The sequence below is a fragment of the Protopterus annectens genome, chromosome 7.part0 (genome assembly GCF_019279795.1).
Source record: "Protopterus annectens isolate FY-2018-M chromosome 7.part0, PAN1.0, whole genome shotgun sequence".
NCBI lineage: Eukaryota > Metazoa > Chordata > Ceratodontiformes > Protopteridae > Protopterus > Protopterus annectens.
This window is the reverse complement of record NC_056739.1, coordinates 1,972,029,779-1,972,044,187: the sequence shown is the minus strand read 5'-3', so window position 1 is coordinate 1,972,044,187 and position 14,409 is coordinate 1,972,029,779.

Genomic DNA, 14,409 nt, shown 5'->3' with positions numbered 1-14,409 from the left:
TGGGCAAAAGGTAGAAACTACTACAAAAAATGCATAACTATTTACAATAAACTAGAAATAGTTTATTCAAATGCTTCCAACTTATTCTTAAGTTATATAAAAAGACAGAGACCCATTGGAAAATGAGGAGGAAGATGAAACCATCTCTTCACCAGTTTCTGTGTAGGACACCTTCATATGTTGCATATTATCCCCTCTAGTTCAAAATAATACCTAATTTTTGTATTTCTAACAAACTTATAAATGTTAATTAGTATTTCCCATAATCAGGGCAAAACAGTGGGTATAAACATCAAACCTTTCATTAAAATACCATGTTGTATTTCTGTAAGATGAAATTTAGATAAAATTAATAACATGCACAGCATTAGAAAAAAAATTCCAGTAGTGAAAGAAAAGTAAATTCATTGTCAGACAAAAAAATCATAACTAGAAACAGCCACAAAATCAGGATGAAAAAATATATATAAATTACTTGTGTGGCATTTTTAAAACATGTCACTGATTTTTATAATTGTTCTATTTTTTTATTTCTGTCCCACCACTTTGGTTTCTCTCAGCTCTACATTAGAAGAAGCCCCAGAGTGAGATGACAAATTTTCTGACTGCCCCAATGTAATTCCTGAACAGGCATAATGATCCTTTGCTGCATACAAAGAATCTGTATCTGTAGAAATGAAAGATACTGTCTATTCACTCTGCATCTCCTTCTTTCTTCCTCTGTGTGTAGAACTCTTACATGACATAGAAGAACTCTCCCATTTAAAAATACAATGAATAGAAAAATAATTTTTGTCTCTAATTAGTTTATTCTGCTTATATTTATCAATGGGTTTTTCAATGGTTGCAAGTTTATTATTAGGTTCATCAATCTTTTATTAAATATTTCAACAGAAAGAGAGGATTCAAGTTGTGTTTGCAACTCAGAAATTTCAGCTACTGACTTAATATGCTTCCACTGGTCACATTTTATCAAAATATGTAACCACACATAAGAACAGTTCAAAGCTGGCTGCTGCCAACGAATTTATAAATCATTTTCTTCTTCTCCAAAAATGAAAAAGCCTAACATCTCTGGAAACAATTTCCAATATAAGATATAGTTCTAAAAATAACTTATTATAAAATACATTCAGTTAAGTCTCATTGCGGTTATATAACTTGTTTGGGATCGAGACCACAGATGTATCTCTTGCAGATGACAAATTAGGTAAATTTGCAGGCATACCTTCAAGAATTAATGTGTATTCCATGGTGGTACAGCAGTTGTTACCTCACAGCAAGAGGTTCTCCCATTTGATTCTCGGCTTGGCTTGGGAGTGCCTTCTGTGTGGAGTCTGCATGTCCTCCCCGCGGTTGGGTAGCATTCAAAAGACATTCGTGTGTAAATGGGCATGCCTTCATTGAAGGTTGGGCGTCGAGCTGGCACCTCGGCGTTTTGTAAAAATCTACTGCCAATCATTAGTGGACCAGAGTTCCGCTGTGGCGACCCCTTACCGGGAAAAAGCCGAAAGACCAACAACAACAGCCTTCAAGAAATAATGTATCAGTCACATCTTGTCATGCTTACAGTCAGTTATTCAAAAGCCCGGTATTTGTAATACCTTTCAAGGCTGTCATATTATTATTCATTTCCAAAATGACTCATAGTTGTGTTTTTCCCAGTGCCCTTTGTATGCTGAACCAAAGTAAATAAAAACAGAAGTAGTATTTTCACAAACAGAAGACATGGGAAGACTCATCAGCTATAGATTCATCAGCAGTAGCTATCTCATTCAATCTCATTACTAAGGAAACTTGTTTATTTATTATTTATTTTTATTTTATATACTTATATATTTATATATTTATTATATACTTATATATATATATATATATATATATATATTTATATACTTCTTTAAACAAATCCAGTTGATCCATAATAATTTACACGTTTGATATAAATACAAATTAAAGCCAACCATCTCCTAAATAAATACCAAGCAAAACTAACTATAATTGTAGAATATTAAAAAAAACACAGGGTGATTTTTAAAAGCTTTAGTAGAACTAGTGAGCTAGTGATTCAAGTTAAATAACTCTTCAAAGGTTAAACAACATTCAAAAAAGAAATAAATATATACTAAAATGACCCTCCCCCAGTTATTCAGTTAAGCTGTAGGAACACTTTCTCAGGGAGCTCAGTATTAAGACTATCAGGTTGCAGTGCTTTAAGCTGTAAAACATACATGGCTTACATTTTATCTAATAATAATAAAGATCTATAATTTTCTGTATGATCTGCTCTACATGCAACCTGTCTCATAACAAAAAATTTCAAATGCAATAGATTCCATCAGTGAAATTTCCATAAATATTCCACTACAGAACTGAATCCCTCAACCTACATACATGTCTCTGCGATGTCCAAGGGGTATGTGTGCAATGGATAGAGTGAAGGGGTGTCACTCACTCAATCACTCATATAAGTGTCTTACCACTGTGTCAAAGGAAAAATAACTTCAAAATGATCAACACACGGCAGGTTCAGGTTAAGGCACTTTAATCTTGCAGCAAGGAGACAAAAATGTGCTAATACAGAGTTTGTCTAACTAGAATCAGGAAATGAAACTATTTTTATACATTTCTTACAAGGTATTGCCTACTAAGCTGATGTAATAAATCACAAGTTCTTTCAATATTATTTCACAGCAGCTGTTTGTCCATGATTTTCTGCTGGCATATCAAGTTTACAAAAAAAAAACTTCCTAAAAAAACAACGTGCCCTTGATGACCACCGGTCTGATACAACTTCTCACTATGCAATGTTACCATTCAAGGTACTATGGCTAATTCGAGCACAAAGCAAGTACAGATTACAGTTCATTTCTTCAAGCAGTCTTTGATGTATCTCTTCTTTTCTGCAGCTGTGCATGTTCTCATAACACAAACAGGGCTGATTGTTCATATTCAGTCACATTATAGAAAACAGTATTGTTCTATTCATTCACTATTCATTCATTTTCCTAACCTAGCAGATAATCACCTGCTTCTCAGTACATTTCCAAAAGGCATAAACATGAATTTTGCTGTGCTAGCAAATACTAGGTCAGAGAGCATCTTGCAATTTCAGAAAGCATACTGCAGTTTGAAAAAGCATCTTATAATTTCATACAGAATTAAGCTGTACATAAAATAGAATGAAATGTGTTAACCCTTTTAGCTTCTAATAAGCACTAAACATATACATTAATAAATATTTTTCTAACATTTCCCCCATTAATACTTTTTATTCTATTTTCAAAAGCATAAACAATTGCTTCTTCTCCTAACCTCTTTCTGTTCAGAATTTGCAGTTAAGAGAGTCATTCAGTTTAAACTTATGAAAGTGTTTCACTCTTCAACAGTTCTTCAATTTCACTACTTTGATATAAAGTCTCAGAAACTGACATGTCTATAAAATCTTTGATCAATCTTTTCATGCAGGGAATACCACAACAAACACACACTCCTAATAGGAGTAATCCCACACAAATGGCAATCAGGATGTTCATTAGGATGCTACCCCACCCCCCAAACAAATTCTGGAAAAAGTCCGTCAGTGGGTTTGGGCCTGGTTTGGTCATGGCTGACACTTGCCGAATCACCTCAAGATGGTCATTTATCTCATGCTGGTTGTCAGGAATATATGAACAGCACTCCTCTTTTATTAAAGCGCACGTGCCACCTTTTGCCGCTAGGGTGAAGTCAAGAGCCATGCAGTTTTGAAGCACCACAGTTCTCATAGCATTCAGTTCATCAGTCATTAATTCAAGAGCAGAAAAAGTTGCATTATTCATTACTTCAAGAAGTTTGGACAGTTTTTTCAGCTCCCATATCAATTTCACTGTGCCATATGCAGGGGCTATACCTGCCCACGATATAATAGTGTCACTCAAGTCCATGTGTGTCAGTTTATCTTTGTTTTTCATGGAATTATGGTTTCTCCAGCCTGCTTCAATTTGTCCCACTGAATTTTCAGGCCTTCTGATTGGATTTCTGGTTTTCTTGGTGATCTCTCTGACATTTCAAATTTTCCCCTGAGGCAAGACTGCAGTGTGTCATATGGCTGGAACCAGGTAACCCAAAAAACAACTGCCGGACCAGTGCTCAGGTAACCATTTGTATGCCTTTTTCCTACAAACAAAATAACAATTCTCTATTTTTGTATTAATATACACTTGCCCTGCATGAAACATTTTCTTATCAATAATAGATAGTTGTTTTAAAAGAACAGGATTACGTTGTATCTCATCAATAGTCTTGTGGATTGACTCAAGATATGAGTCATAGTTTGCATCACAGATATAACCTGCATTATTGGCTTTAGTATGACATTTGTAAGGAACAGTCACATTACAATTACTCCAACCTACCTGAACAGTATCATTTTTGTAAAAACATACAATTCCCTTTTGTGTAACAGGCAGGTTCAATGCTATTTTGTCTTGTGATTTTACAGTTGTAGTATCAAAAAGCAAATTTTCCCAGGTCTCATTGACCCCTAGGGGGACAGCAGTCATTAATAATCCCCCATATGCTGTTGGTATAGCTGTGCAGATCCAGCAATTCAAAACATTAAAAGTTTCAGCATACACATATGTAATTGCTTGATAAGTGTTAAGGTTCAGATGCCAGTCTATGAATGATTCATGTTTATTCAGTTCAGCTCGTGTGGCTGGAAAAAGGAAAGGCCACAACAAAAAGATTAATGTTATCAGTATGGCCAACAGAATGATCATGCAATACTTCTGAGGTTGTTCAGTATTTCTATTTGCTCCGTATCTGGTCATTTTGTTCTTGTGTAACAGTAACAAGTTTTTTGTCCAGTTCAAAGTTTTTACTAATTTACAGTGTGTCAGATGAATCCAGATGCTCGCTCTACAATCTTGACTGCAGTGGGTGTTGACAGTAGCAGTTGGTACGGCCCTTCCCACTTTGGTGTGGTCCAATTTCTTTTCTTGATAACCTTCACCCAGACCCACGTGCCTGGGACTACTGCTGCTTCCGATGGTCTGGTTTGTTCTTTATCTGAAACAGAATTTAACTGCAACAGTTGTTTATTACTTAAATGTCGTCTCATATATTCTGCAAGTGAACTGTCAACCTCCTGGTCTGCAGGATAAGAGTTTTCCACTGAGGTATATAATATGCCCTCCCAAACAGTATTTCAAAAGGAGTTAACCCCTTTGCATTTGGAACAGTTCTCATGCTCAACAGTGCCAGAGGCAGGCAGTAAACCCAGTTCTTCTGTGTCTCACTAATCAATTTCCTGTTTGTTTTTCAAAACCCCCTTATGCCTCTCTACTAATCCTGTGGATTGGGGGTGGTATGCACAATGGTTCTTTAAGGAAATTCCGAAATATCAGCTCAACTGTTGTATGGTTTGATTTACAAAGTGTGTGCCATTGTCACTGTAGATCATTTCCGGTATGCCAAATCTAGGAATAATTTCTTTAACAAGCACTTTTGCAACAGTAGCTGCATCTGGATTTTTGGTCGGAAAAGCTTCCACCCATTTGGAAAACATATCTATAATGACAAGACAATATTTCTTATTTTCACATTTGTTTAGTTCTATGAAATCCATGCAGATAGTATGGAATGGGTATGGTGGTGTTGGAAACCTCCCTTGCTTAGGCTTCAGTGCCCCTTGTGCATGATGCCTGTTACAAACATGGCATGCTGCACAAAATTTTTTTGTGTAGTTTGTAAATCCATATGCAGTGAACACTCGGTTCACTAACTGTACCACCCCCCCTGTTGAGACATGGCACTGCCCATGGCTCAACAACGCTGCATATCTAAACAAGTTAGACGGCAAAACTGGTTTTCCTTCTTTGGAGATGTACAGCCCTTTCTCAAGAATTGCTCCTCGTTTTAACCATTTCTGTTTTTCTACATTTGTAGTAAGTGTCTGCATTGTTTTAACATTTCTAAATCTAAAATCTCAGAAGGTTGTAATTCCTCACTCAAAAGAAATACTTCTGAAGCTGAAGCTGCCTGCTTTGCAGCTGTATCAGCTCTCGCATTACCTTTTGAAATCCTATCCTGTTGCTTGGTATGAGCTACACATTTACAAATAGCTACTTTCTGAGGTAACTGAATAGATTCTAACAAATCTAAAATAAATTGTGCATGATTAATCGGTTTACCAGTAGATGTTATCATTCCTCTATTTTTCCACTGTTTTGCAAAAACATGTACAGTAGAAAAAGTGTACTGGCTGTCAGTAAAAATGTTCACACATTTACCCTTTGCCAAGGTACATGCCCTTGTCAAAGCAATCAATTCTGCTGCTTGTGCAGATAAGTTGTGTGGTAAAGACTTTGCTTCTAAAATCTCAGTATCAGAAACTACTGCATACCCCACTAGATTCTGTCCTGTAGGACCCCTTCTACATGAGCCGTCCATGTAATATGTCACCTCAGCATCATCCAAGGGAACATCCGTTAGATCTTTTCTAGGCAGTGTCTTTTGCTCAATCTCCTGCAGGCAACTGTGTGGTGTGCCATCCGCAGGGGTCGGGAGCAAGGTAGACGGGTTTAAAGTTGTACATCGTTCAATTGTCATATGAGGTTGACTCAAGAGTATAGTCATACAGGAAAGATGTCTTAGCAGGAGAAAGATATGCTACTTTTTCTTGCAGTAAAATAATTGCGACTGCATGAGGCACTCTCAATGTAAGAGGGTGGAATAACACTACTGAGGCCGAAGCCTGTACTGCCATTGCAGCTGCAACTACTGCTTGCACACAGTGGGGCAGGGATTGCACCACTGGGTCCAGCTATGATGAATAATAAGCTATGGGGCATTGCTTATCCCCATGTTGCTGTGTTAACACTGATGTCATGTAACCTTGCTTACAATCTACAGTTTGGAAAAAACGTTTATGATAGTTTGGTAATCCTAAAACTAATGAGGACACTATCAGTTGTTTCAGTTTGCAGAAAGCTGATTCTGCTTCTGGTGTCCATTGCAATAAATCTTGTGCTGCCATAGGCTTCTTGTATATTAAGTTGGTCAATGGAGCAGACTCCAAGGCATAGTTTGGAATCCAACTCCAACAGAAATTAGTCGTGCCCAGGAAGGACATCATTTCCTTCTTGGTAGTCTGTTTGGGTGTTTGTAAAATTGCTATTTTCCTATCTTCATCTAATGTTCTGCCTTCTTTGGATATTACATATACCAGGTATTTAACCTGCTTTCTCCAAAGCTGCAATTTGTTTTTGTTTACTTTATGTCCTTGAGTGGCTAGAAATTGTAGTAATGCTATTGTATCTTCTCTGCATTCTTGCTGGGTGGGGGCTGCCAGCAGGATGTCATCTACATAAAGTAAAATTTGGTTGCCTCTTGGTGGGCTAAATCCTGCCAAGTTGCTTGCCACCTCCTGTGCAAATATTGTTGGGATTTCACAATACCCCTGTGGTAGTCGCATGTATGTATACCTTTTCCCCTGAAATGTGAATGCAAACCAATTTTGGCTGCCAGAGTGTATCGGTATTGAAAAGAATGCATTGCTAATATCTACCACAGAAAAATACTTCTGTTGAGGCTTCAAATCATTCAATAGGGTGTGTGGATCTAGCACCGTAGGTGCTCTAGGTATTAATGCGTCATTTACAGTCTGTAAGTCTTGGACCATACACCATTCTCTGTTTGCTTTCCTAACAGGAAATAAGGGTGTGTTACATGGTGAATCGGGAGATTCTACCAGTACTCCTTCCTTAAGTAAAGCTGCTATTATAGGTTTGATTCCTATTTCTGCATCCTTTCTTAAGGGATACTGTCTCTTTTGAGGTCTAAATGCTGATTTTGGCGTAATAGTAACTGGTCCTGCTGTACGAATTAGTCCTACATATGATTTCCCTGTTGACCAGAGAGTTTCTGGTATGCTCCATAAAGCTTTTTCTTCCTCTTCTAGTAAGAGTTCTAATCAGCTGTCCTCACTAGACTGCAAGTGTACAGCTGGGTGTGTCTGCGTTATCCAATTTAACTTCTGCTTTTGTACTCCCTGTTCTGACAATTCTAACTCTGTTTGTTTTTCCCACTTTGTGACTTTTTCTCCAAAATCTGCCCATTTCACATTCTTGTCTTTAGTTAAACTAACATGTGGTAATCAATTAGATTTATAAAGTGCAAAGAATTCCTGGGGCAATGAACAGCTAACTACACTGTTCCCTTCTGTGTCCCAGTACAGATTACGTAATACTAATCTGTTTGCATGGTTTTTAAACAGTTCTTGCTCATATTCCTTATCAGGTCCTGGTGTGCTACAATAATACAGAGTATAGTGCAACAAATGCTGTTTATCAGTGTCAAGGGAGGGGGACTTACTGATGGCTACATTCATCAGTTCTTCGGTTACTGCCCCTGGACCAGTCATAACTAAGTCCTGGCTGTACCAATAAAATGTTTCACCCTCCGGTCGCACCACAAAAGTGTCCATTTGTCGCTGTGCTTCCATACCCTGCATAGTCGGTACTACTGCTATGCCAAATATCTGCATAAGATCTCTGCCCAAAAGGTTCACTGGGCATTTTGCAGAAACAACAATTTTGCTTTTCTGGGTCATCCCTGAAACAGGGTCAGTTATTGCTATGTTATGGGAGAGTGGATCCCGATACAGCTGTCCATTAGCTGCTTTCACTAATATGTAATCAAGTGATTCTGAATTTTCTGGTAGTTTGGAAGGCTGTATCAGGGTTCGTGAAGCCCCTGAGTCACACAGGAATTTAACTTCTCTCCCCTCTACCAGAAGTGTAACTTCCGGTTTTGTGTCTGCTAAATAGAGCTCTAAGCTCAATAATGCTAAGTCCAAAATTTCACTTTCTTCACCATCTGTGATTTCTTGTACTTCCTCTATTTCTTCTATCACATTCTCTACTCCCTCTATCACATTTGCATTTGTCTTTTCTTGGTTATTCCCTTCTAGTGATTCTTGACTATCATATAGTCAGTCCTCACCTTCCTTATCTTCCATGGCTACCTTCTTGTTTTGCTTGCAATCCCTTGCTAAATGTCCTTTCTTTCCACACTTAAAACACTCACCCCTTTTCTTTCTCTTCAAACTCTTCAGATCGTTTATCAGATTGTTTGTTTCCCTGGGCATTTTTCTTGCCCTTTTTTCCAGACTGTACTACATAAACTTCTGCTCCGTCTTCTACAGCAAATACTTGAGCCTTCTTTTTCTTTTTACTGTTAAAATGCCTTTCGGCATGCCTAGCATATTCAAGTAGTGACTGTAATCTACTTGTACGATGGTCTACCATGTGCTTTGTAATAAAGCTGCTTATAGGCAAAATACTGCCTTTCAAAAATGCATTCCTTAATTGCTTCTCATATGGGGAATCATGTGTTTGATCTTCAGGTACCTGCATTCCACAATGGTTATTAAAACACTCTAATAATCTAGCATAATATCTGTCAACAGTTTCACCTTCCTGTTGAATGCATTGATTAATGCAAGTCCAGTCTGCCCTAGGCTTCCATTTCTCAGAGATTCGGTCTGTTAGGCCTTTCACTCTGTTATCCAGTTCTGCGTTACTATGTGGGAGTGGCTTATGTTCTGCGTCAAGGGGATTCCAGTTGCCACTGATCATGTGCCAGTCTGGACCTACGATCTGTCTGACTACTTTTTCTACTTCTTCTCCATTTAAATTATAACTTAACCTCATGCCCTGTAAGTCTTCTAAGAATTTTCTAAAAATTAACTTTTGGATGGGGAATTCCCTCTGTGGCTTTTCGGATGTCTTCTGGTGTCCACGGTCTATATACTAGGAGAGTCGGGTCCTGCCCTGCCTGTCCTGCCTGAGTATTTGGTACTTCTATGAGTGGACATATCTCTTCTTCACTCATAGCTCGTGAAATTTTGTTTATTTCATATAACTCAATATCTCCTCTTAAGTTACGTGTTCGAGACCTACTCTCGATGGGATCTCTAACATACAGTCTTGGCTTCGCGGTAACAGCCGGGTATAGCGGAGGTGGACTAGCTTGTACACTCGCTTCATATTCTGGTGCAGGAAGCAGAGGGGGTGGAGGGGCTGATGCTATTACCAAATTATTGTCTTCTTTATCTAGAAACATAGCTTTTGAATTATTACTTTTTTGCTCCCTATGGTTTGCTTCCTCAATCCACCTATGTGCCTGAGGAACACCCAATTGACATTGCTTCTTTCCCTGACCTTTTGCATTAGCTTTAAGCTGTTTGACAAGTTTAATAAGTGAGGATTTTTCTAATTTGCCATTAAATTCATATTTATTAACCCATTTTGTATAGTATCTAACATTGTCTGCACGCTGTAATTTCATATATTTTGCATCTTCGGTTAGCGGTGGGTCTTGGGAACTTTTTGTGCACTTATTACCCATATTGTTTTGATTGTTAAAAAATGTTACATAACCCTTCTTATTCTCATGTGGTACCACGATTTTCTGTTTCACAGTGTATCTAGAATAACTGTCTTACCTATTCTGTTTCCCTGATCTATGACAAGACTGCAATCTTTCTGTCCCTGACTTGTACAAAACAAATCTCCTGACAGATATCTCCAATCAAGTCCCTGATCTAAAACAGAAAAAAGGTAAATCTCACCTTACCTGAGCCTCTGTGATTGACCCACTCCTGGTTCGTACAGTAACTCATCCTCCAGTCTCAGATCAGAAAAGTGGCTGGCCTCTTTTGAACAACAATTCAGTCGGAGGTCTTTCAAAGCAGAAGAACCGATGTGGTTTCTTCCCCATACGGTTTCATGCCACCAGGCCCATCTGACCTGAAGCGAAGTGAGAGTTTCCGGTCTGGCGGACCAATCTGTCAAAGGAAAAATAACTTCAAAATGATCAACACATGGCAGGTTCAGGTTAAGGCACTTTAATCTTGCAGCAAGGAGACAAAAACGTGCTAATACAGAGTTTGTCTAACTAGAATCAGGAAGTGAAACTATTTTTATACATTTCTTACAAGGTATTGCCTACTAAGCTGACATAATAAATCACAAGTTCTTTCAATATTATTTCACAGCAGCTGTTTGTCCATGATTTTCTGCTGGCATATCAAGTTTACAAAAAAAACTTCCTAAGAAAAACAATGTGGCCTTGATGACCACCGGTCTGATACAACTTCTCACTATGCAATGTTACCATTCAAGGTACTATGGCTAATTCGAGCACAAAGCAAGTACAGATTACAGTTCATTTCTTCAAGCAATCTTTGTTTGATGTATCTCTTCTTTTCTGCAGCTGTGCATGTTCTCATAACATGAACAGGGCTGATTGTTCATATTCAATCACATTATAGAAAACAGTATTGTTCTATTCATTCACTATTCATTCATTTTCCTGACCTAGCAGATAATCACCTGCTTCTCAGTACATTTCCAAAAGGCATAAACATGAATTTTGCTGTGCTAGCAAATACTAGGTCAGAGAGCATCTTGCAATTTCAGAAAGCATACTGCAGTTTGAAAAAGCATCTTATAATTTCATACAGAATTAAGCTGTACATAAAATAGAATGAATAAGCACTAACCATATACATTAATACATATTTTTCTAACACACTGAATAGCCCTGCCTTCCTTAAATAGGTGCATACTGGTATTTATGTAGCCTCCATCAGATATGTACTGATGGGATTCACCTCTGAAGACATATGCCCCACTCCTACCACCTACCCACCCTAGTAAGAAGTGAATTGGACAAAATATATCTCTTCTTTCATATTACCATATGTTCCTCCAAAACCTGGGATGCTAATCAAGCCTAGGTCATCTGGATAGTAGCCAGGACTTACTCTGTCTATACCATGGAGCTTACAGACCCTCTGAAATTAGAATGTGGCTAGTATACCTCAGCCTTGTTACGTACTTCTGTTTAGTTTGAGGTTGCATGGTCTTATTTTGTTTAATAATTATATATGCTTTTTATAATGTTCTTCTTTGATTTCATATTATAAAATCAAATTGCCAGTTATAAGAACAGCCAAGTCCCCTGATCACTGACACAACAGTTCTCCGAAGTACTTGAAATACTGACAGATTGCCAAATGCAAGACTTAGAAACCTGCATCTGCTCATAGGTAGAATAAATGCACAAACCTTAATAATCTCTTCATCAGGCTTAATTTGCCAAAACCCTTGATTTCCATCTAGCACTGAAAAATGTTTTTCAAGAGGCTTAGCTAAAACCACTTTTTAAAATTCAAAAACCTGTTTTTGAGAATTGTAAATACACAAAGCACTTGAATATGATAAATCACTGTGAGGGTTGTGATTGTTATACTGCTTTATTTAAACTGTGTAAAATCCTCTAAAAATATTGCATAAGCAATTTTATTGATTCAGTAAGTTTAATACTTTTAACACTCTAACAGACAAAGAAAAGAACAAATGAATGAAATAAAAACAGAAAAAATAAGAAATATAAACATAATGAATGTTTCAAGCAAAACCACAGATAACTTATTCAATACCTAAGACTAATTAAAAGCAAATACAAACAGTTGTATTCTTCAAAACATATTAGTTATACAGTTTCCCTCTGGATCAGTGTTCTTGTTTATTAGTCTACTAGCAGTCATTAACTACATGAATCCAAGGAGACAACTTCATCATTGATTTTTCCTGAGATGTTAGATCAGCCATTTTAATTTAACAGCGATACAGCTCTTGCATAATCTTTTTCATATCACAGATCTCAGAAGGGCTGCTTCTCTATTATATTTTCCCCACTGATAATAAAGTGCTCAGTAAGCATTTATGATGTATGTGTAGGTCACAGGTTCTTAACTAAATACTAGGCTAGCTTTCCTTGTGGTCAGTTTTAAACCTAGCCAGTTTTCCCTTTCAAAGGTAAGAATCTAACATGTACTTTGTGTCTGTCATGCAAATACCTTAACCATTATACTAATCCCCAATCCCTTAGTCAATAGAAGAGGTAAAGCCAATTAAAATGAAGAGGGAGACAAAGTAACTGACCTTGCCCACAATAAATTATTCTTCCAACTTATACTTGAGCTGAGCTAAAGCTGAGCATTTCAGAAATATGCATTGAGTCCCCCAAAATTCCATCTTAACATCTCCAATACATTTGGGAATGCACTGGAAAAATATGAGAAACCCTAGGGGCATATAAAATATTCGAACAAGTACTACCATCCAAAATATGAAATCCATAGCAAACTGAGGGATGTACAGTACTTCAGTTCCACATTTCTAGAAGACTTTGCAATTTAAGCTCTCTTTCCCATGCCAACCTATATTTATTAGTAGCAAGAAGCTTAGTAGCTATTTATATTCCATATTTATTTTGATATACCCTGTGTAGTATGAGTCATGGTCTCATTCTCAAACTTACCCACCACTGCACATAGACGGACAATTTTATAAGTGGAAAAGTTCCCATTTCGCTATAATTTAACTTCTTAACCAGAAAATTATAAATTTTCATCATCCTACCAGGCTCCAGTACTGCCCATAAATCATTCTGTCTCCTGTCAGTAACTGCTCCCAGCATCTAAATAATGGGAGCTTTGATATGGATCTGCGCATTCAGAGATGTTGGAGCCCCCAGCTTTCTGGATGACATTGAGATATGAAGTCATCAAAGTAGTTAATTGTATCAATCTCTCCCAGTGCCCAGTGCACAACATGAGTAGCTTAAGTGAGCTTCTACCTGGAGAATGTCTCATTGGTATTCTCTCTATAGTGATTCTCTCTTATACCCTGTTCAGTCCTGCCAGCTGGTTGACTAAAAGCCATTTTTCAGTAGCAGGATATTGTTCATCCATCAAAGTATATTGCAATTTAAGACTGGCCCTCCCTACTTTAGAGTTCTAGATGACAGAGTACAATACTTTCAGCAGAAGCTAGAAACATATGAAAGTCATGTTGTAGACTGGGTCAGCACTAGCCCATAAAATGTTTATCAGTCTTTTAATTGTTACAACAAAAAAATATTGCTGAGATGGTTGGCTATACCTTAAAGGCATATAGAGTCAGTAGGAATACAAACCAAAACTCTCTGGACAATTTGAGGAAGATCCAAGCCCAAGCCTCTACACTTATGGAGAAAGGCCTTTAATTTAACAATTATTTCAGCATATGTATTCCTTATCATATTATGCAGTGAGTTGCCTATCTTAATCACTGGATACATAAGCTGATCAAACTTACCAGGAAAATTATCAACATTTATTAGCTGTAATGAAGAATAATAATTAATTTCAAACAATTCTGTTTTACTCATGTTAATGTTATAACCCACTATTGCAACAAAGGTGTCCACTTCATGAAATGTTTCAGACAAATCTTGTTCTGGAACGGTGACATACATTAACAGGTCATCTATGTAAAGGAATATTATTATATGCTGACCTTGAAAAAGTAT